Genomic DNA, 22,570 nt, shown 5'->3' with positions numbered 1-22,570 from the left:
CTGAAATATATCTCTTCCTCAGCTCTCAGACATATTTTTTAAGACTGGATATTCTCTTGTGATCTCTCTTTTGATTCTATATCCCTTAGTTCTAGTAGCAGTACTGTATCTTCAGGGCTTTTAGATTCTAGAAAGGACATCATATTTTTCGTATTTCTGTGATGTTATTTCCTAATGTACCTTTGATTTTTAATTTCTGTCCAATCTTTTTTGTCAATAACCTTGACAGAATTAAGCTTAATGACTACAGTTTATTTTTTGGTAAGTAGGTTTTGGAAGTTCTGTTATTTTATTAGATCATAATATTTTTATGCTTTTCTTTTTTTAAGGGGGTAGAGATAGTCAAATCTGGAGGAAAAAGAAAAGATATCTTTCAGAATGTAGCATCTGTGATAAGTCACAAAACACTAGTCGGTCTTGCCTCAAATACTGTTTTCCAACCTGTATGAGATGAATGGCTCAACATAAATAACTGAAGGAAACTAAATCTTTTACTCACATTGACTCATTTCATTTTCAGAAAATTTACTAGGTAATGAATGGGCCCTTATGAAATCATTACAGTTAGGAGAGCTCTCTCTACTTGGGAATTCTCTATTCCCTTGGCAGTTTAGGGTTATGCCCAACTTAAATATACTTTCAATGTTCACAATATTCTGATTATTAGTATCGCTAATGCTGGGTCTCAGACTATCCTGGGAAGAGAAACTTACAATTAGAGAGGTCTTAATAATTAATGAAATATACCAATGAGATAATGAAATTGGAAGCTCTCAGTATACTGCCAGGGATGAAGAAATCTTTTTGAGAATTAGGAATTTGCTAGAAGACAATAAAAAAGATCAGATAGTGAACTGAGCAAAGTGACCTTTGATGTAAAGTGTCAGCTAGAAATGTCAATCCAATCAGGACTGGATACAAAGGGACATTGTGCCGCTGAGCAGAGAGGTATTAAGTTACCTGATTATCTTCTCTGGAAGAATGCATTATGGTTTAGACACTTTTATTACTTGAAAGATGTAGACAAATCAGGAAAGATTAACAACCAGTTTTATTAGGAGGTAGCAGATGAGCTAGTGTGAATAGCACTGGTTGTTAAAAGTTCTGTATTCGCTTCTCAGCTTTGATATGCTCTCACGTGGGAACAGTCATTCTTGAAATTTAGACAGGATAATTTATATTCTGTTCCCCAGAGAAAGGGCAGTTTGGGAACTGAAGGGAGGGAAGGGTTTAAAACAGCATAAAGACCTGGGGTGGCAGAAGAGTAGGAAATTCTATTATGGGATCTTCACCCTTAATTAAAACAACAACAACAACAACAGTAGCAACAACCATTTGTTAAGCCTTCACTTAAATAAGCTCAGTACATTTAGTGTTTGTGGTATGTCTTTCATATATAGTACCTAATTGTTTTTGATACATGGGATAAGATTATTCCATAAATACTATACTATTATGCTCATGCTTCCCTGGAAATATAATCTGTAAGGCCATTCTAGAAACTCTGATTATGAGATTCAACATCACTTGCAGTTAGGTGCCCTTAACTCTAGTGTAGTTTTCTCTTCTCTTCACACTTACCCTGAAGCTGTAACCTATGTCCTCATAAGGATGTCCTCTCAGAAAAGGTCCCTGTCCCTTCCATTCTGCATTATTTTCTAGGTATATTTTCATATATAATTGCATATTTAACCAGTTAACATTATTTATGAATATCATTGAGAAATGATTCATATAATTTTCTAGTTTACCAGTGAAAATAAGTTATCCAGAAGCTAACAATAAATTACTGTTTTTATACAGGCCATTTTATTCCTGGGTGTATTTATTATGATTTACCATTTATGAAAGGATGTCAACTGGTTGACAAAGTATAATAGAACTAAACTTCTTTCAAGCAATGTAGGTGACTCATTAATGTCCCAATACATTGTACCAATATCTAGCCCTGGACTTCATCTTTTAATTCTATGGGGAAACACCTATAAACGTAACAGGATTTCTTTCTTTCCTGATGTTCATTCAAATTACACGACATTTTCCCCCATCACTGTAGAAACCTTCTCTGAAGACTACTTTGAGGGGTAGATGGTGGTGAAGAAGCGGGATGTTTAAACTCATATTTAAAAAGGGCAGAAGAAAACTTTAGATGACATATGATCTTAGGTCAGTTTCAGGAGAGGAGGCAGACCTGTGATGAACCTTAGCAAAACAAGCCCAAACTCTATCCCTTCCTTACTACTGAGGTGTCCGGTTGCTGGTAACTTTCTCAGTTACTTTAATAATCCTCTCCCCACCAAGTAACTCAGCTTCATTTGCAAACATTGTTAGACTGCGCTCACATTTCCTTTTCCTCTTCCTCTCAGGAAGAACATTTTTAGGCCCAAATCATCCTTTAATAGACCAAAGATAGGAACTGCTACCCATCATAAATCAGTTTCTGCTCTTGGCTGCTCAACATAGGACAGCTGAAATTCTCCATGAAGCAATATATTACACTGTCATGAGATTACTTTCGATCTTCATTTTCTTAACTATTAGTTGGGATTACTCCTCTTCCTGCTCCCCTAATTTCATTCTTTCCATACAGAAAATACAATGATTTCTTTAAATATGAAATCACATCCTAGTACATAAATCTCCAATAGCTGCCCATCACAACTAGAATAAAATCCAAACTTCTCACCGTGAAGCCTGCACAATCTGGTCTCTGACTCCTTTTCTGATCACATCTCCAACATACTTCTCCTTATTCCCTGGCCAAATTTCATAATTCACATGCCTGGCTAATTTTAGTCTGAGTCTTTGCTGTTGCTGTTCCAACCTGCCTAAAATGCTTTTCCTACAGATCCTTATATGGCTGGTTTCTAACATCATTCAAGTCTCAGCCAGAGGCCATCTCCTTACATGCTATCTCTATTAGGTTACACTCTTATTTTCTTCATTTCACTCATCAGTGTGTGCTAGTCTGTTTGCATATTTATTAACTATCTTCTCTAACTAGAATGTTCTATGCAGGAAGAGGACCTTGTGAGTCCTGCTCACGATAATATTCCCAGTGCCTAGAATAGAAGGGGCTCAATAAATATTTGCTGAATAAATGAATAAAAGAATGACTGAAAAATAAGAGAATAAACAGAAAGCAAGGGCAATACCAGTGCTTTTCATCCCCATGGTTCTTTAAATGCACCTCAAATACTTTAAAAACAAAAATATTCTAGCATATTAGCATCAGAATTACTAATTTTACTGATTAAAAGTCTGGACCTCAGTGTACATTACTGACTGGTCCAAAAACATGTGACAAATAAATATTTCACAATTCGGGTCTCAACACAGGTCAGATGAGTTAGTCCCACAGTGTTTTTCTTAGAGCACAATTGTAAACCAAGGACAATTAATCTGAAGTTCAGGTAGGGTTCTGTAAATCCTTTGAAAAGGTATTATGTCCTCTTTTGGGAAAAGGATCCACAGCTTTCATCAGAATTTCAATGGAGGCCATAAACCAGAGGAGGCAGGAATCCTTTCAAACAATACCATCCTAAAGCACTGTGCTATCTCATCTTCCTCGGAGGCAGTATATGCTTTTTTGAATACAAAGATGCTAGGTAGCAAGTTTCATTCATTGCCTTTGTCTATTTGAGGTTTTTTTCCCCCCTAATCATTGTCTTTGTCCATTAGGGTAAAGTTCATTTTGCCCTACAGCTTTTGCATGAGTTTTAAACTGTCATTTTTTGGAATAGCACATGAGACACATGTCTGCATCCTCAACTCTGCCAAAAAAAACTTTGGCCAGTTCAGATTCAATTTCATTTTTACCTGAATATGTTAGATGCAAGCACTTTATTAGCCCAAATTCTATGTAATTCTGACAATTACTAATTATAAAATCTTGGGGAAAATTTTAATTGAAGTCCTAGAAGGTTCAAATGAAATGTTAAACAATAACACATTGAACCACATGAACTACCATTTATGTAAGTCAAAATGGTGGAACATTGGCAAAGTGAAATGGTTTAACCTGTGGTTCAAATGTTAAACTGCTATTGTTGTTAAGAGAAAATATTCTTACTCTCCAATCTTCCTTTCCTGTAAAAATTTCTATTCATGTGGAATGTAAGGGGTGCTAGGGAACAGAGTTGATTTTGCCCATGATTTTAATTTATAACACATAGGCTTTCTTAATTCTTACCATAGCGGGTACTTCCAAATGACACCACAAAGACAGCCTGGAGAATGGGCCTTAGAAAATTAAATTCATAGAGGCTTGTTTTTCTCATACCCAGATGTACTTTTAACTGGATAACTTTTAAATAGATATTAAATCCATGGAGCAGGTTCATGGCGGCTGTACTGATTTCCTTTTGCTATTGTAACAAACTTAATGGCTTAAACAACAGAAGTTTGTTACAGTTCTGGAGGTCACAAATCCTTAAATCGAGCTGTAGGCAGGGTGCACCTTTCTGGAGAGCCTAGGGGAGAATCCCTCTTCTTTTCCAGCTTCTAGAGACTCTCTGGGGTCCTTGGTTCATGGTCCCTTTCTCCATCTTCCAAGCCAGCAGTGCAGCATCTTCAAATCTCTCTCTCTCTCTCTCTTTGATTCTGCTTCCTTTGTCTCATTTCCTTCTCTGACTCTGATTCTCCTGCTTCTTCTTTCCTTAACAAAAACCCTTGAGATTCCATTAGGCCTACCCAGGTCATCCAGGGTAATCTTCCATCTCAAGGTCCTATTTTACTCACATCTGCAAAGACCCTTTTGCCATGTAAGGCAATGTATTCACAGGTTCTAAGGATTAAGACATGGATATCTTTGTGGGAGGGACCACTATTTTGTCTATCACTGGGTCTGAAATACTCCAGGCACTCAGATTTCAAACAGCAAGCAATTGCTGTTACCTTATCATTTCTTTAAAACTGCATAGAAATTTTTACATATACTCCCTATAATTTTTAAAGAGATAGTAACTTGCAACTCTCCAGTCTCACTTTTGGCACATGGGTATGGAAATCATAGTCTTAGTTTTGGTTTGTAGAGTCTCATTTTACCCCTTCACCCAGTTTCAGGTAATTCTACTTCTATTCCAACTTGTCCTCTCTGCAGAATTCATACTGCTTAGTCAAGGAATTATTAATATGATACGTTCTTTCAGCACTATCTTCTATTAACTCTACAAATAAAAGACACAGATTTTTAGCCAAGAACCAACCAGGGCAGATCCCAGTGCTTCTCATCACACCTTTCCTGAGCCCTTCCCTCAGGCACTGTATACAACCTGTCTGAATAAGCTAACCAGCATTTGCAGGTGTTAATACAAACGACTAGACCTTGAGAAATTTCCTCCCTCAGATCCTTGCTTGGATAAACTTAACTCAAACATCTTCCTTCTTCTCACACCTAAAAGATCTGCTTCCTTGACCTGCATCTACCCCGTCCACCATCTCAGTGAACACTCGCCCTTAAGCATTTAAGCCTCATCAGCCCAGGCCCATCATGACGGCATAACATCCTTGTCCTGCTGGAAACTATTCAGCATCCAGAGGACCATCTTTATGCTGATAACACTAAAATATAAAATAATGCCAACAGCTGGTGCTACAAATGGCTTTTAAAAACGATGTTCATTCACTAAAATTCCTCTTGCTACTTTTGACATGAAACACGCAGTCTCTAATTATTCTGATCAAGACGGTGAAATACAAAAACAAACTTTAATTGTGTTTAACAGATATTTAATCAGGACTCACTGAACTACAGATTAAAGCTGAAATTCATAAACCATAATTACCCGATTGTCGCAATCTTTTGGTCCACATTCTCCTTCCGTCTGGGCGTCTGGCACCTTGCCCCGAATTTCTTTTACTGTCTTCTCAGCTTCGTTACTGTTCATGTTTTCCAGCAGAGATTTAGCACAGATTACAAAATATCTGTTCTTGGCAACTTTCTTCATTAGCTTTTTTTCCCCCTTGCAAAAAAGTTTATTTTTTTTTCTACCAGAGTAGCTGGAACAGGCATACGTTTAGGGTGCTCTGGTGACACAAACTAATTATATAGCTATCAGGAGATAATAAGGCAGCAATATCTGGAGTTACTATAGCTATCACGTAGGTATCATGCAATTGCTCCAGTACGCCATGCGGTGTGTCCCAGTCACCATGTAATTACCTCATGTCACTACTGCATTGTTTTATGGAAAATGCTTACCTCACACTAACAAAACCTTTTCCGCCACATTTGGGGAAAAAAAGTGGAATTCTTAGTTCTTATTTCCAGTACTGTTCATTTCCAGTAAGATGCTATCTTGTGAATTTAAGAGAAACACCTGTCCTCTCCTGAAAATTTGCTTTTACATGGAGCAAATGGAGCGACTCTGTTTTCTTTTGTTTTATTCCACCCAGGTGAGAGAAGTAATTACCAACAATACATACATATTCTCTTTTGTTTGAAAAAAAAAAAAGCAAAAAACCAACCAAACAAAAAACACTAAAAAAAAAAAAAAAGACCCAACCCCACCCTATTTACTTAGGATTCGTTTAGTCTGGCACTTCCCCCCTACTCTTCCTTTTCAAATCTCAGTCACTCACATTTGTTTTTTCCTAGAATTATGGTGTAAATCATTCTTAACAAGCTAGCTTGAAACATGTCTCACTCAGAAGAAACACATCACGCCACTGTAATTGAAACATGGAACCGCAAGCTTGAAACTCTTTCTAACTATTGTTTTGGGCTACTCTTCAGAAGGGCAAGCCGAACTTCCCTCACAGTGCCGTAACCCCTGTGTCACACAGCTAGGACAACATCACAGACCGAGGCCAGAGCATGAAGAGAAGGCACTGGCAAAAGAAGAGGTGGGTGGTTCCTTTATTCCCCCCAGTTGGGCAGACAACCCCGTGAAGCAAGGATTGTAGTTACCACTTAGTTATCTCAGGTTGATGGCTTGAAGTTTGACCTCACTAAGACCTCTGGATATGACATCCCACCTGAGAGTTCCAGTTTCAAATAGGATGGAGTGGCTTACTTTGCAGCACCGATGAAAGCTGTTTCCAATTCTGCCTTTATTAGTCACCTCCCAATCTGATACCCATTCAGTTGTACACTTAACTCAAGTTGGGGTGAAAATAACCCCCAGATTTGGAAAGGCTAGAAAAATTGCTCTCCCATCCTAGAGCATTGTTCTTCAATCACACAGTTCCTCTAAATAGAGTTGACGGCCTTTGAGATGCAAAATGCATCACTTCAATGTAGTAGAAGTCCCTTTCACTGCATTGCCAAATCTATTTAGCAGAATCTTCTTGGAATAATCTGTCCCTAGACCTGAGGATGCGCAGTGATTTTAAGCATTTTAAGCTAACGATAATGGTTAGTGCTGAGAACAGATGTACCTGGCTGTGATGTGATCTATTCCAGTAGGCTTTTATGAGCTGTTCATTCCTATTGACTTTGCATTTTATGTCTGTGCTTTTGCCTGGTGTGATGGTTGCATAGGGGTGTCATGTGTGTATTTTCCTGATGTATGATGGCTGCACAGGGGGCTGTGTGTATTTTCTCAGTGCAATGGCTACACAGAGTGTTGTGTGTGTGTTTGCCTGGAGTTACAGCTGCACGTATTATTGTGTGACTCTCCCCCGCTCCCCCATTTGATGCCTGCTAGCAGGGTCCTATGTGTATCTTTTTCCTAGTGTGATGGTTGCACTCATTGCTCTGTTAATGATGGACATTTCTAGCAATTATCTATCTACAGGGTCCTGGGGAAAGAACTGCAGTAAAATCAATAAACAGTTCTAGACAGGCCCTTGTAAACACAAAATGACACCCTTGCATAAATGTCTTTTCCTACCATGGCATGTTAAAATCCAAGTGCTGTTACCTTATTGGCATTGAGATAAAATTTCTATGGTCTCTCCATCTCTTTCACATATTCCAGTCGTTTGGGGGAGTTTGAGATTACTTCTGGTTGGAGGGCTTTTACCCATGAACCTATCTAATGACATTTTTCACTACACTGTCCTACGCATCACCTCTTACACTCCATTCTGACTTGTTCTGGTATGATAGCTATATTCTGAAAGTGAATATGCCTTTTATTTATTCCTGCAGTCTCACCAGGCCCTCCTGACATGCCCACTGTATCACACACACACACAACCCCCTCCCTTGCTGCTCTCTAGTCTCTGTATCCCTCCTGTGTTCACTACATGGAACTGACAAAGCAAAGAACCAATGAGGTTAAAGTCTTTTGAAACCCCTGGAATACAGATGAGCTGGGAGGCATCTGGAAACAAAACCAGACACTTGAAATCAAAGAGACAAGTAAATTACTATCCTAATCTAGGAAGAATAACTAAAGGTGTCAGTGGGGTTCCATTGATAGCACTTGGCCCTGGGCCAGAATGCCAAGGGTTCAAACTCCACACCAGCTTTGGGCTCAGGCCCAAGACTTGCCACTGCAGGGTGCAGCAGCATGTGCAGCAGTGTTAAAGGTGTCAGCCTTCTGCAGAGAGGTTAAGTCCAAGTCCTTCTGCCTGTTTGTCATTATACCCTAGAGGGACGCAGAGGTAACCCTCGCTTCTCCTCCAGTGCCTTTCTCAACAGGACAGGCTGTGGAGGAGCCTGTATTTATCAATATCAGTGTTGTACAATTAGGGAAATGCCCCTTTTCTGATAAGGCTGCTTGAAGAAATAAAGCATGTGTGAGAACATCCAACTGCCACCCCCCACCCCTGCTTCTCCCACCAAAAAACCTGATGTCTGTCCTAAAGATTCTTCCATCAATGCAGAGAGCTAAGTTTGGAAACCTAAAACCACGTGTCTCAATGAAAGGAAATGTTTTCATTGGAACAGCTTACATGTCTGGTACACTTGCATAAAAACTATTGCATAGCATTTCAGAGCTAAAATTGCTATAAAATGCTTAATACAGTAAGAATAATTATGAGATTTTGCACGCACAGCTGGTATACAACTAAAGTCTCAGCCACAGAGTCAGTGGAGCATGGGAAAACCATTTATAAAAATTCCTGGTATGCCAGTTTAACTCACCATCAACAGCCTATCAACACTTCCTCCATTCTTTAGGTAGATGGAGAAGATATTTACCTACCAACTGCTTTATTTTTCCTTTTGTGGATGTCGTTAATATTTGATTCAAGGAATTCTAGTCATTACTTGACAGCAGCAATATAAATAAATTTTAAAGAACACAAATGACCTGAACACAAGGCTTTTCCACTGAGCACAGGAGTTACAAATAGAGTAAACAATGAACTGAAAGACCAAATTATTAAGTCTACCTGCAGCACAATTGCCCCCCTTTACCTCCTCTATTCCTTCTATTCCTTCACCTCTTCCCATCTCCTGTTTCCTTCTCTAAGGTTCAAATCCTTGAGTGACTTCCTGGGTCCTCTGGGTGCCCCGTCACGGCCCACCTGGCCTCGTGTTCCCTGGGGCAACACCCGAAGGACAGAACTCTCTCCATTTTCTCCTCAAATTATAACAGTTCTCTCTTCTCCATTCCCTTTAGCATCTGCTAACAATCACTTGAAAAGGAGCTAAAGTAATGTGGATGATCTGTTAATGGTTAACAGTAATTTAATATAGATTATTAAAGAATTATTTTTATTGTGGCTTTATAGGATCTATGGAACATGCTATAATAGGTGAGGTGGTTTTAGTCGGAGGCATTGCTGGATGCTTCTTTGCATGGCCTTGGTCATAGAAAGCAAAGTCACAGTGGATATATGGGAACCCTCAGGTGGACAGACAGTCTGGGGACACAGAGGCACATAGTACTATAGAAAATGAATTGGACCGGAATCAGGAAACCAAATTTGAGTATCAGTAAACTTGGCCAACTAATGTCTGTGTCAGACATTAAGCTCCCTCAGCTGAGAAATGAGGCCCCCGGATTAGAAAATCTCCATGGCTCCCTCCAGCTCTGAAATCAAGGTGATCATGGCTCTCTGATGGAAGGTCAGTTGCTTGCTCTGGTTTAGCTGCTTCCTCTGGCTAAGAATTAGTGGCTCTGAATAAAAATGGCTGCCACTGCCCACGGTGCCATCTTACTAAGGGAGTGTAGATGTCCACAGATAAGTTTTAAGCTCTCTGTCTACTACCTGCATATACTACTTCTGAGCTGGCTCCTTTATGCTGCTACACAGATATTTTATCAGCATTTTGTTTCTTATTTACTTAATTCAACAAATATTTAAGAGGTGCTCTCTTTATGTGAAACACGGAGCTAGTCACTGAAGACAGGGCAGAACGGGAGATCTTCTCTGTTTTCTAAGAAGCACAAATGAGTCTACTATTCTTGTCCACTCTCTCTCCAGCTCCCCTTCACTTCCATGCATAAACTTGTATATGTCTAAAACTATAAATGTAGTATAGAAAGAAAACAAGGGGAATTAGCCTCATATAATCTGTGCCCAGTCCAAAGTACTGTCTATCTTCAACAAAAGACTATAATAATAATTGGTATTAGAAAATTACAGTCATTCAGATATTCACTTCAGTTGTGTATAGGGTATTTATCATCATGTATTTTAAGGTCACTGATGTACATTAAGAACAGCAATTTGGGTGGCAAGAAGATTATTAATGCAAAACAATTCCTCCTGTAAGAACCCTGATAAAATTCTAGGATAAAATCTGTGACTCCTATAAAACCCTCCTGGGAAAGTGAGAACACAGAATATTTTTGTTTGTTTTTTTTGTTTTCCTCTGAGGATTTTGGGTTCTTAGCCTTCCAAACTTTCTCTCTTGAATTAATAATAATAACTGTCATTTATTGAGTGCATATTAAATTAAGGCACTTCCATTATTGCATGATAATAAAATAACTCTGCAATGTAGATATTATCACCTTTACTTTACAGATGTGAAAACTGAGGCTCAGGAGGGTGAAATAATTTGTCAGATATAATACAGTGTGCAGAGTGGGGATTTAAACTCAGACCTGTCTTTGTCTGTGAAACATAGCTCCATAAACATGTTACAGTTCTGCCAACTCTAACGATTTAAAAAAGAAATAATCTTGCCTGAATGCTTTGTTAGCAAACAAGGAAAACAACCTTCATATTCTTTCTTCACATTCACTCATTGCATTACATATAGTACAACGAAAACAGGAGATGGTTAAGATTTTTCTAAGATCTGGCTGCCTTTGCCTCTTTATTTAGACTGAGATGAATAATTAAATTTGGGGCTCTCAATCAAAGTAAAAGAATGAACTATTTGCCATGTGAATAAGTATTTGTTATTAATTGATCAGACATGGATAAGGTGTGTTATTACAACTATATTTGTGAGGTATGATCTACGCTGTTCTACTGCATATTACTCTGTGCTGTTTTTCATTTTCTTGCACGTTGTACTTTTTGTTTTGTTTTTATGAATTTAGTCACAGTTGGTTGTGTTTTGAACTTTGTAAAAATGTAATACTAAGAAAATTTTCAAAAGAAAAAGAAAATATTTTAAAAATGATGTCAAAATCAAATCTACCCCTCACTAATTTGATTTGTAGGAAATGGAGAACAAAGTATTGCAAGCAGATTGCTTTTAAATACATCCTAATTACTTCAATGTGCAAATGCATTGACTAAATCAAAGCATGCATTTAACACTTTGCACTTCAATTGTGCTTATTCATCTAAGTTCTATAGATAGCAATTCCATAAAAGAAAAAAAATCATGAGATAGACTTCACTGTAGTCAGTCATTCTATGGTTATCTGGGGAAGACTATTGTTCTTAGGTTCAAGCTTATCTCACAAGTCAGCTCACTTTTGGACTAATGCAGAAGATCATTAGTCCAAATCATACAAAATAACAGATACTTTACTGCAGCTACTCAAGTTTTCCCAGTTGACCTCATTTTTCCTGTTCTTCTCTGCTGTCAGTGCCTGAGGTGAGGACGTGGGGGTAGTATATCTGCACCTTCTGCCCCAGGCATCAAGATGCATGTGTAAGTACAAAAGCTGACCTGGGAAACATTATCTGTAGTAATAATAGCCCAAGGGCTTAGCCAGGATGATACACAAGGTCTCATCCAATCCCCACAGCAAAGACTAAGTTAAGTATTATTACTATTCCCATCTTTCAGATGAGGAAATTGAGATTCAGAGAGATGTAATAACTTGTGACTGTCACACTAATCATTGCAAGAGCTCTTAAGCATTAACTCTTTAACTCAGCCTTGTGAAAAATTATATTCCTGAAAGATGTTTACTTCCAAAGATGTTCATGATTTGGTGATAACATCATGGTGAAAGAACTTACCTAAATGCTAGTAAACTTGATTTTATAATAATACATAGGGTGTGAGCACTTGTGTCCAAGTAACTTTTTTCTTAGATCAGTTTTATAGTTACTAAAATCATCTAAACTAAGTTGCTGATCTTTTATTAGTTTGTTCAACAATTATGCATCTTGCCAGAACCTGAGGTAACAAAGATAAATAAGACATGACCTCTGTCTTTGCTAGACTTGCAGTTCTGAAAAAGAGATGAGCATGTGTACAAATGGTTCTGGGTTAACTTGTAGTCAGCGGAGGCCTGAGCTGGACAGAGCATGGTCATTCTCCTGGCAGAAGGGAAAGAGGGTGCAGTCCGGAAATTTCTAGTTATTCCAGCACTTTGCCATTGGCCAGTGTAGGGAATTTAGATTTGTTAAAGATTACATTTTAACTTATAAAAGTGGCAGTCTAGCTTACTTGTATATTTTGGGCGGATAAAACTTTATGTGGTTCATTCTTTCTGGTATCCAATTGGGTTTCTTTCTTGGCTAAATTCTTGATACAGAACCAAGTGAGTTGCTACATTTATTCATTCTTACATAGAGCAGCTGAGATTCTCTTCTTGAGATGAGTGCCTGATAAATGTTATCAGTAGTAGTTCATACCACCCAATAAAAGTGACTTTATAGAGACTTATTGGCTCTGTCATTTACTTTGTTTTCATCTGTTTCAATTACTCAAAATGCTATTATTAGATTATGAAATTTTTACAATATGAGAAACTTAGGAGTTAAAAATGATTGAAAACATAAAGAGTGAGCTAGATTTCTTCCCTTGCTATAACTTCATACACATGGAAGTGTGGTCTGAGCATATTAATGTCAGAGCTGACTGATGGACTTAAAAAAAAAGCTCTGGAATGTCAAAGTGCAGGCTGATAACCTAAAGCAAATGTACAATGATCCAAAAAAGAGAAAGAGACTCTGGCAGTAGAAACTATATGATACATTTCAGAAAATAAGTACCACATCATATTCAACATGATATGATTCTGAAAATCAATATTTTAGATAATTTGAAATCTTAATAAATTGGAAAACTGAAACATTTAATCCCTTTAAGAAGGGATAAATAGTAGACATGTTTTCTTAAGTTGAATTATTATCAGATTTAGAGTTAATTTTCTCTAGATTACTTGTTGTTTGCTTAAAAATCTTACTTTTCTAATCATTAGAGTATTTTTACAATATTTAGCAACCTTAAGAAAAAAGAAATAAAATATTACTTGATTCCATCATACAGAGGTACTACTATTCACATTCTAATGCATTTCCTTTGATTGTAACCAAGTATTTTCATTTTTCTAATTTGGGATCATGTTAGGTGCACAAGTTTCTTTTGGATCAGGTATTCTCAGTTATATTGTTTCATGAAAATTTCCTAGTTAAAAAATTCTTTAAAATACCTTTAATAACTATGTAATTAATAACTGTTATGCAATAACACATATTTATGTTCCATAATTTGCTTAATAATTTCTTTGATTATATATTTAAGATTGTTTTTCTCTTCTTTTACTTTTATAAATGACACTGTGATGAACAGGTCTCTGCATACCAATCTTTACCTGAGTTTCTGGTTTCTGTAGGTAGATTCCTAGAAGTTAAATTATGGGGCCGAAGGACATATTTTTAAAGAAAGGTTCTTGATAATGTAATGCCATATTACTTTGCAGAATTTTGTGTCAACACATGTCCCCCATGTAACTATTACATGAGTGCCAGTTTTACTGCACATTTATCAGCATGGAGAATTATTATCTTTATAAATCATGTCTTTGAGTGATAGTGAATTAAAATGCTTTTTCATATGCTTTAGACATTTGTATTTTGTCTTTTATGATTTTTATCTTTTTAGATTTTTTTGGAACAAATATACATCTCAATACCTTCGTATCCTTTGCTTCCGCTCTATCTCTGATACCATCACTATACCTTAGACTCTCCTTACCTCACCCTGAACCATGGCATCATGTCTGCCTGGTCACTATTTCAGATTTCTTCCATTCTAGTCCATTCTGTACACTGCTGCCTAACAGGACTTTTGAAAATACTGCTTTTATCATGTCAGTCCTGATCAAGAACCTACAGTAGCTCCCAGTTATTCATCTATTGGCTAAATTCAATGGCCTTATTCAGGAGCAACATAATCCCATTCTTGAATATCTCCTTATGAGTTCTATTGAATAACACAGGTTATTGATGTATGCAACCCACATGCAGTTAAGTTTTTATATGTGAGTATTTATAAACAATAGGGAGGGACAGACATGACACTGAATACTAGACACGGGCACTGGAAGGGAATTCATAGAGCATCAAGCCCAACTCCACATTTATAAATGAAGAAACTGACTCAAATAGTTCAACAAATTACCCAAAGTCATAGAGCTAGTTAAATAATAGAACCGGGACTAGAAACCAGATCTCCTGATTCCCAGTTCAGTGCCTTTTAAATAGAGATTAATAATAATAATAAATCATTTTTACAATTCAAAAATAGAAACAGCTAGGAAAACATTTAATTTCAATCTGTTCTTATGTATAAAAGATTGTTAAAACCATGCCATGTAAAAGGTTTGAGTGTTCTTATAAACACAAATAATATGTACTTATAAATTCATCAAGTGTGTCATTAAAATTTTCATAAAATTTGCACATAAGCAAATGACCCAGTTTATACTAGTTTGCTTTCTTCTTGTTAACTACATTGTTTTATTTAATCTGCTTTGCTACAATAGAAGCATTATATTTCTATTCTAGCATGCTGCAGATCATCATTAAGTTTCTTGGTAATATCTAGTGGTATTCAATGGCAAATCCAATTTTCCTAGCAACTTCTATAAAGGATTTCTTTTGACACAATTGGGGATTTTAAGAAATACTCTTAAAAAAAAAACTACTTCAAAATGTCTCTATTTAAATAGTAAACAACATGAACTATTTTGGAAGGAAATGGGCTATGAGAATGGGAGTTGCCAAATACACTAATTATTTATAGGGATAGGGTAGGGCAGAAGGGAATAGCTATGAACTGAACGAACTTGGATGGCAGCTCATTGATTGTAAAGTGTTGATTCACAAAGCATGTGTTTGCCTAACAAAAGTATTGACGGAAAGAGTATATACTAAACCATACGGCAGTTACACAGTTTACAAAATCTAAGGTTTAAACGAATAGGTGGGTCATCCAGCAGTAGAGGGAGACTAAAGAGATCTTAGCTATGTTTTCTTCCTCTGTGTACATGCGTGTGCACACAAAAGAGGTCTATTCATTTTATACTCGACAAATATTTACTAAGCACCTATTTGTGCTAGAAGCTCTCTATGACCAAAGTAAATGACCCAGCTTTTTGTGATTATCCTCTCCACAGCTGTATCATAAAAACAAATAATAATCTATACCTGCCATAATACAACAAAAACTGAGAAAGTGGGTAGGAGCAGAGGAATGAAGAGGCAGCATCCTGAATTTCTCATTTCATACAGTGTATAATTTCATTAACGTTGGTAATCTAAAAAAATAGGCCTAAATGTTTTTTAAAAATAACAGTAATCATTATTTGAAGAATAAATTATGCTTTAAAACTCTCAAATTCCTAGATTGATAACAAATAAGTAAAATAGATGCCAAAAGATAAAAAGAGAGCACCAGGGATGTAGGAAAATATGGAAAATATTAAATAAAATTTCTGAGATAGTACCAGATATATTCTTACAATAGATATTAAGTTAACCAACTTATTATTGAAATAAACACCATAATATAGGCTTAAAAAAAAGCCCACTGAATGTAACCATAGGATAGTATTTTAAGAGTACTAGTTTGGTAGTGGAGAAAATTGAGTTCAAATGTTACTTCTGCCATTTTCTAGTTATAACCTCTTTCCTAAAGGGAAATTTATTTAGCCTATTTATCTCAATTTCCTAGTTTATAAAATGTGAATAAAAATGACTGATTGTAGAGAGGATTGAATAAGATAATATCTATAAAGTTCAGTGCCTAGCACCACTAAACATTCAATAATAGTAACTATTATTTATAATGTTTGTTTTAAAATGATGTGTGTAAATAAAAGAGAGGTAAAAATCAAAGGAGTGTTGTCCAAAATACACTGACAACTGAAAAAACTGATACAATATAAAATGAAAATACCAAAGAGGCAGAGTTAGAATTAAAAAAAAGTGATCATTTCTACAAAGAAACAAAAACCATTGAGGGGACTGAAGCCTAAAGCCTGGCGAAGTCTGAATCCAGAAGCACACAGAGGTGGCTGGGAGTCTAGCTCTTTGGAGTAATGGGGCCACAGAGGTTACATATGAAATGGTGGACCTAAGTCTGGCTCACTACTTCAATAAGAGGCTGCAAAAAATTTGGCCAACTGCTGCCTGGGTCAATAGCTTATACGGAGTTGCAGGCATTGAAAGGTGGAAGGATAAAGACACAGCCTCATAAGCAAATATTATTAAAGGGAAGCTGAAAATCACCATTATAATATTTGGATTCAGACTAGAAACCCAGGAATTCAGATAGAGGCAACTGGAAAACCATTAGTCAGGGATGTATGAACAGAGAGAGAGCCAAGAGACCATACAAAAATCTTATGACCAACATTAACCTGGCAAAACAAAATTCTAAAACATAGCAAGAAATCTAGCACTAAGAAAAACAACCAACAAAATCAATAATTGGAACATTCACTCCAATGAATTTGATTTTACAGAACTGTCTGACAATGGCCTCACCATAAGTATGTTTATACTGTACAGAGATAAATAAAAGAATCATACCTGTAAAACAAAGTTATTAAATAAACACAGACAGCAAAAAGATAAGGATAGGTGAATAAAAATCAATCAGAAATCTTAAAAATGAAAAAAAATTCACTGACATAAAATGCAGTAAATGGGATAATTTAAGATTGTGAGATTTCAAGGAGAGGATTAAGTGAGTTGGAAAGTGATATTAAGGAATTCAGTCAGAAAAAAAAAATCACAGAAAGTAAAAATGTTTTTAGAAAATGGAAGAGCAGTTTAGATATGGTAAATTGACTAGGAAACACCAATAGATATCTATGAAAATCCCAGAAGAAGAAAATGAAGGTAATGACAAAGAAACAATAAAAGAAAAGAAAATAGCTAAGAAATTTCCAGAATTAGATTTTTGAAATTAAAAAATAATATCCTGAGTTCATGACCAATAATTCAAAATAAATCCACATCCAGACACATTTCAGAGAAATTGTAAGACATTAACAATATAGTAAATCTCTTAGAAGTTGTGAAAGGGAAAAGGCAGACTACTTACAAAGAGAAGAAAAAATAGATTGATAGCAGACTTCTCTTAAGTAATAATAGCTGACAGAACAATCATCTAAGATATAATTGAGTAATATCTTCAAATGCTGAGCAGAGATACTCAGATAAATTTCTATTTAAGATAAAAGATAAAGACATTTTTAGATATACATAAAGAGTGTACTACCCAGGGCCCTCCATAAAGAATTACTAAAAGATGTAATTCAACAAGAAGAAAAGTAGACCCCCAAAAGAAGCTACAGAATCCATAAATAACGGTGGGCACAGTAATAACTAAAATAAATGAGTAAATGTAATTAAGTATTGATCATAAAAATCAATGATAACCACTTTCTTACATGTTTAAAACAAGTAAAACTAAAACTATTTAACAATTACAATAGTAAGAGTGATACTGAAGAGGCAGATAAAACATGTTAGACACCTTTTTTTCCCTCCTTTTTTCCTTAGGAGATAGCCAGAAATACTAAAAAGTGGATTTAATTTTTTGTTAGAAACGTATGTAGTCAGGTGTACACATAAAAATTTTAGCATGAGTACTAAAAGAAGATAAGCCACCTATAGATTTCAAGCCCAGCAGTAAAATCCATATACTAAGGTCACAAAAGAATTTTCAAAAAATTGTTTTCAGTCAAAACTATATAAAACACATCTTACTATTGTAATGCAATTAAGTTCAGAATCAGTAATAAAAATAGAACAAATACACATTTAGAAAGTAGAAACATACACTTCTAAATAACTTAAGGGTTAAAAGTAAATCACAACAGATATTAAAAAGTTTTTAAAATTGAAGAAAACTTCATATCAACACATGCTCTGCAGCTAATGAGAAACTTGCTATGCAGATAATGAGAAATTTGAATGAGAATTTAGAGAAAAATTCATTTTAAAAATAATTTAAATTATTAAAATTAAATGACTAATAATTCAACTCAGGAATCTAGAAAAAATGGTTTACATTAAAAAGTAGAATAAAAAAATAATGTTGACAAAAGCAGAAAGTAATGAAGTAGAATACAAAGACATAATAAAGTAGATAAATAAAATCAAGAGCCAGTTTTTGAAAAAAAATAAATGAAACAAAAATGTCTAACAACAAGTGAAAGAAGAGAGAAGGCTAAAGTAAATACTGTTAGGAATAAGAGGGGGATATAATTAAAATTAAAAATCACAAGACTATTTTGAACAGCTTTGTACACATAAATTTAAAAGTGTAGATTAACTAACTGTATATTTTCCAAAAAAAAAATTCTTAAAATTGACTTAAAAAGAGTTAGAACATTTGAATAAACCAATAGCCATGGACGAAATGTAACTGATAATTAAAAGTCCACCCTACACTATGCTGACAGAAAATACCAAGTCCTGATGATTTTAGAGGTAAATTTAACTAAATCTTCAGAACAGGTAATCTGTATAATATAAAAACCATTTCTAAATAGAAAAAAAATAAGAAAGAAATACTGCTCAACTTATTTTGAGGCTAGTATCACCATGACACCAAAACTCTTCAATAACAGTTTTAAGAAAGAAAAGTTAAAGACTATCTCTCCATGCAACATACTACATAAAATATCAGCAAATTAAACTCAACTGTGGATATAAAAAAGTATACCAGGACCACGTTTTTTTTTTTTTCCCCAGGAATGTAAGAAATGTTCAATATCAGGAAATTTATTAATATTATATAAATGTTAACATATTAATGGGAAAATTTATCATATTATTGGTGAAGAAGATGCATTAGATAAAATTCAACTAGTATGCTTGATTAAAAATGCTTAGCAAACTTTAAATAGATGATGATAACTTTGTTACAATAATTTTGATTTATCACAATCCTAAGCAAATACATTTCCATTAAAGAAAGAAACAGAGCATTCCTATTATCACTGCTTCTATTCAGTATTATATAGAGGGCTCAGTAATGCAATATGACAGGAAAAAGAAATTAAACATTTAAGAATTGAAAGTTAAGAGACAAATATTATTTACTGATGATACACATGTCTATGTAGAAAATATCAGAGAATTTCCAGTTTAGCCAGGAGAACTCATAAAAGAGTTCAGTAAAGTTGCTGAGTCTATACTAATAATAAACAATAAAGTGGAAAACAGATGCCATACATAATAGCACAAAAATCTAAGTTATATGAGAAGAAATCTAACAAAATAGGTTCAAACAAGATCCTCTGATTAAGTAGAGGAATATAGTCTGTTAACAGTCAGAAAGACACAGTGTTATAAAAATATCAATTCTCCTCCAGATTATTCTCTAAAGTTAATGTAAATACAAATAAAATTCAGCAGGGCTTTTGCCAAACTTGCCTAAAATTCATATTGAGTAGTAAAAGGCCAAGAGATGCCAAGAGAATTTTAAAGAAGAACAATGTAGTGAGATTCACCCTATTAAAAGCTATGGTAATTATGGCACCATGGTGTTAGCAGAAGAATAGAGAAACAGTCCATTGGATGAAATAAAGATCTTAAAAACAGATTTGATGTAGGCAAAAATGGCATTATAAATTAGTGGGTAAGGATGACTAATTTGTTAAATGGTGCTGGGACAATTGGGTTATCCACATGGAAAAAGAATAAAATAGGGTGCATGGAAGATATCATATACAAAAATAAATGCCAAAAAGATTATAGATCTAAATGTAAAAGACAAACTTTAAAACTGTTAGAAGAAAATATAGGATCTTCTAAAGGATCATGTCACATGGAAAGATTTTTTTAAATGACATAAGGCATAAACCATATACGAAAATATCAATAAACTTAACTGCATTAAAATTAGAAGCTTGGAAAAATAAGTGCTACTCTAGACAGTTAACAGAAAAACTATAAACTGAGAAAAGATACTTGCAATCTATGTTGCCCAAAGGATGAGACTTCAGAATATTACAAAAACAACCAAAACCAAAACCAACAGCTGTCCAAAACAACAATAGCAAAGCAAATAACCCAATAAAAAGATTGGCAAAGATATAAATAGACAACACACATGAGGAAATCCCAGTGGTTTACAAGTGAAAAAATTTTTAAATGATATATTAGCCTATCCCCCTCAGACTGACAAAAATGTAAAACCCTTGGCCACTCCGAATGTTGTGAAGCACATGGAGAAGCTCTCATAGACTGCTAATGAGAATATAAATTGGTACTACCCCCTTAAAGAGAGAAATTTTATAGTTCTTAGCAAAGTTAGTAAACTTTATTAAAAAAAAATAAAATTTAGTGAAAATTTTTAAATGCATTTAAAATGCATCTTACAGTTCAGCATTTCCCCCTCTACGTACAAACATGTACAAAATGTTCATTACAATTCTGGTGGTGTTTGGGAACTCTTGGAAATAATATGTAACAATTAGAGACTTAAATTTTAGTGACACATACAGTAGAATGCACTTTATAAATGCCATAATATATGGCTTAGGTAAAGCTAATTCATGATGATAGATGCCAGAATAGTCTGGCTTGTTTTTAATCTTTTGTTAAAGTTTTGGAGAATATCACCTGCAAGGGGGCACAAGGGACTCTTCCTAGCTATTGTGAATTTTTGTATCTTGGATTGAGTATGGTCACACGGATGTATACTTACATAAAAGCTCATCAGCTCTACATTTAACTTGCGTACTTCACTGTATATAATTTATAATGGAGTAATATAAGATTAAAACAGATTTGGAAATAAATTTTTCACATTAATTAAGATTTGTTAAACCCGGGTGCTGAATTCTCATATGTTAACTTTATTCTTTATATTTTTATATGTTTGAAATATTTTACATAAAACATTGATAATACAAAGGCTACTGCTTTTCCTAACTAGAATTAATCCAAGTAAATGGAACTCCCTAGTGGCATCTTCTCCTCTTCACAGGAATCAGTAAGCACTTCACAGCCAAACATATGTAAAAAGTGATCATTTTGTTGCATCAAAAGTAAAACTTCAATTCATTTCTTGATCATGGGTAGAATCTGAGCTTTCTTAAATGATTGAACGGCAGCAGGTATTCTACCAATGCACAAAGATCATTCACCCATTTAGGTTTTTCAGCTGATGAAGTGGGGAACGTATTGTCAAAGGTTTTTTTTGATGTGAATCAACAGGTGGTTTGGCATCAATATTGCTATTTGTTCCTGGGTTTCACCTCTGGTTTCAGAAAAAAAAAAAAAAAAAAAGAGACGATACCTTTTCAATGCTGTATTTCAAGTCAACCATATGGAAAGCAAGGTTTTATTCCAGCCAATTCTCTTTCTCTCAAAATGTGGAGGAAAAGTGCCAGCCACTGCTACTCTCGCCACCAGCCACGGTACAGATGTTTGGAAAATGCAAAAATAGAGAAACGAAACAAAAAGAAAACCCTCAAAAATAAGTTTTGCATAAATGAAAAATAAGAGTATATAATTATCATAGCTGCAGAAAGGTAAATGCGTTTTAAATTTTTTCCCTTGTGTTAAACTAAAAGAACCAAAACAAACAAAAACGCTTATGTTTTAACTTCGTGTTTTATTGAAACTGATGATTACAAGGACCAACTCAAACATGGCTAAAAGGGGGAATAAAAAACAGATTTCTTTTAATCTGATAAAAGATTTTTTATCTCCAAGAATGTTAGAATATGACCTACTTAAATGAATACTTATTAAAGGAGCAGATCCATTTAAAAATACATGTTTTCAGGTATTAAAATAAGAATGGAGAAAGTGTTTCTTTGAAATCTTGTTAAGAGAAAAGAAATCATTGAAATTATAATGGTTCCTTATACGACTCAGATAAAATACAGCTTGGGAAGAAATGTCTTCCAAACTGTTCAACCGTGCATCCCTAAGTTGGCTTAGCTAATTTTCAGACCCAGTTTTTCCAAAAGCAAATGTCCTATCAGGTTTAAGTACATCAACGTAGATTATTCAAAAAGATGTCTCTGTTTAAAAGAAGTTTTTTAAAAATATA

The 22,570-nt window shown here is 35.0% G+C and overlaps 1 protein-coding gene across 24 annotated transcripts in view; it reads right to left on the bottom strand.

The window, feature by feature from the left end:
- Window positions 1–22,570, bottom strand: part of ZBTB20 (zinc finger and BTB domain containing 20) — a 730,245-nt gene that overhangs the window by 198,534 nt on the left and 509,141 nt on the right. For 4 of the 24 annotated variants that reach the window (XM_072964836.1, XM_072964894.1, XM_072964897.1 and 1 more), the window contains one exon: window positions 21,809–21,908. The exons of the other annotated variants lie outside the window; for them this stretch is intronic. The gene's annotated coding sequence lies outside the window, so the exon portion shown is untranslated. The remainder of the gene's footprint in view (window positions 1–21,808; window positions 21,909–22,570) is intronic. 24 annotated transcript variants of the gene reach the window in all.

Source organism: Vicugna pacos, chromosome 1 (genome assembly GCF_048564905.1).
Source record: "Vicugna pacos chromosome 1, VicPac4, whole genome shotgun sequence".
Taxonomy (NCBI): Eukaryota; Metazoa; Chordata; class Mammalia; order Artiodactyla; family Camelidae; genus Vicugna; species Vicugna pacos.
This window is presented reverse-complemented; position numbering and strand designations above follow the sequence as displayed.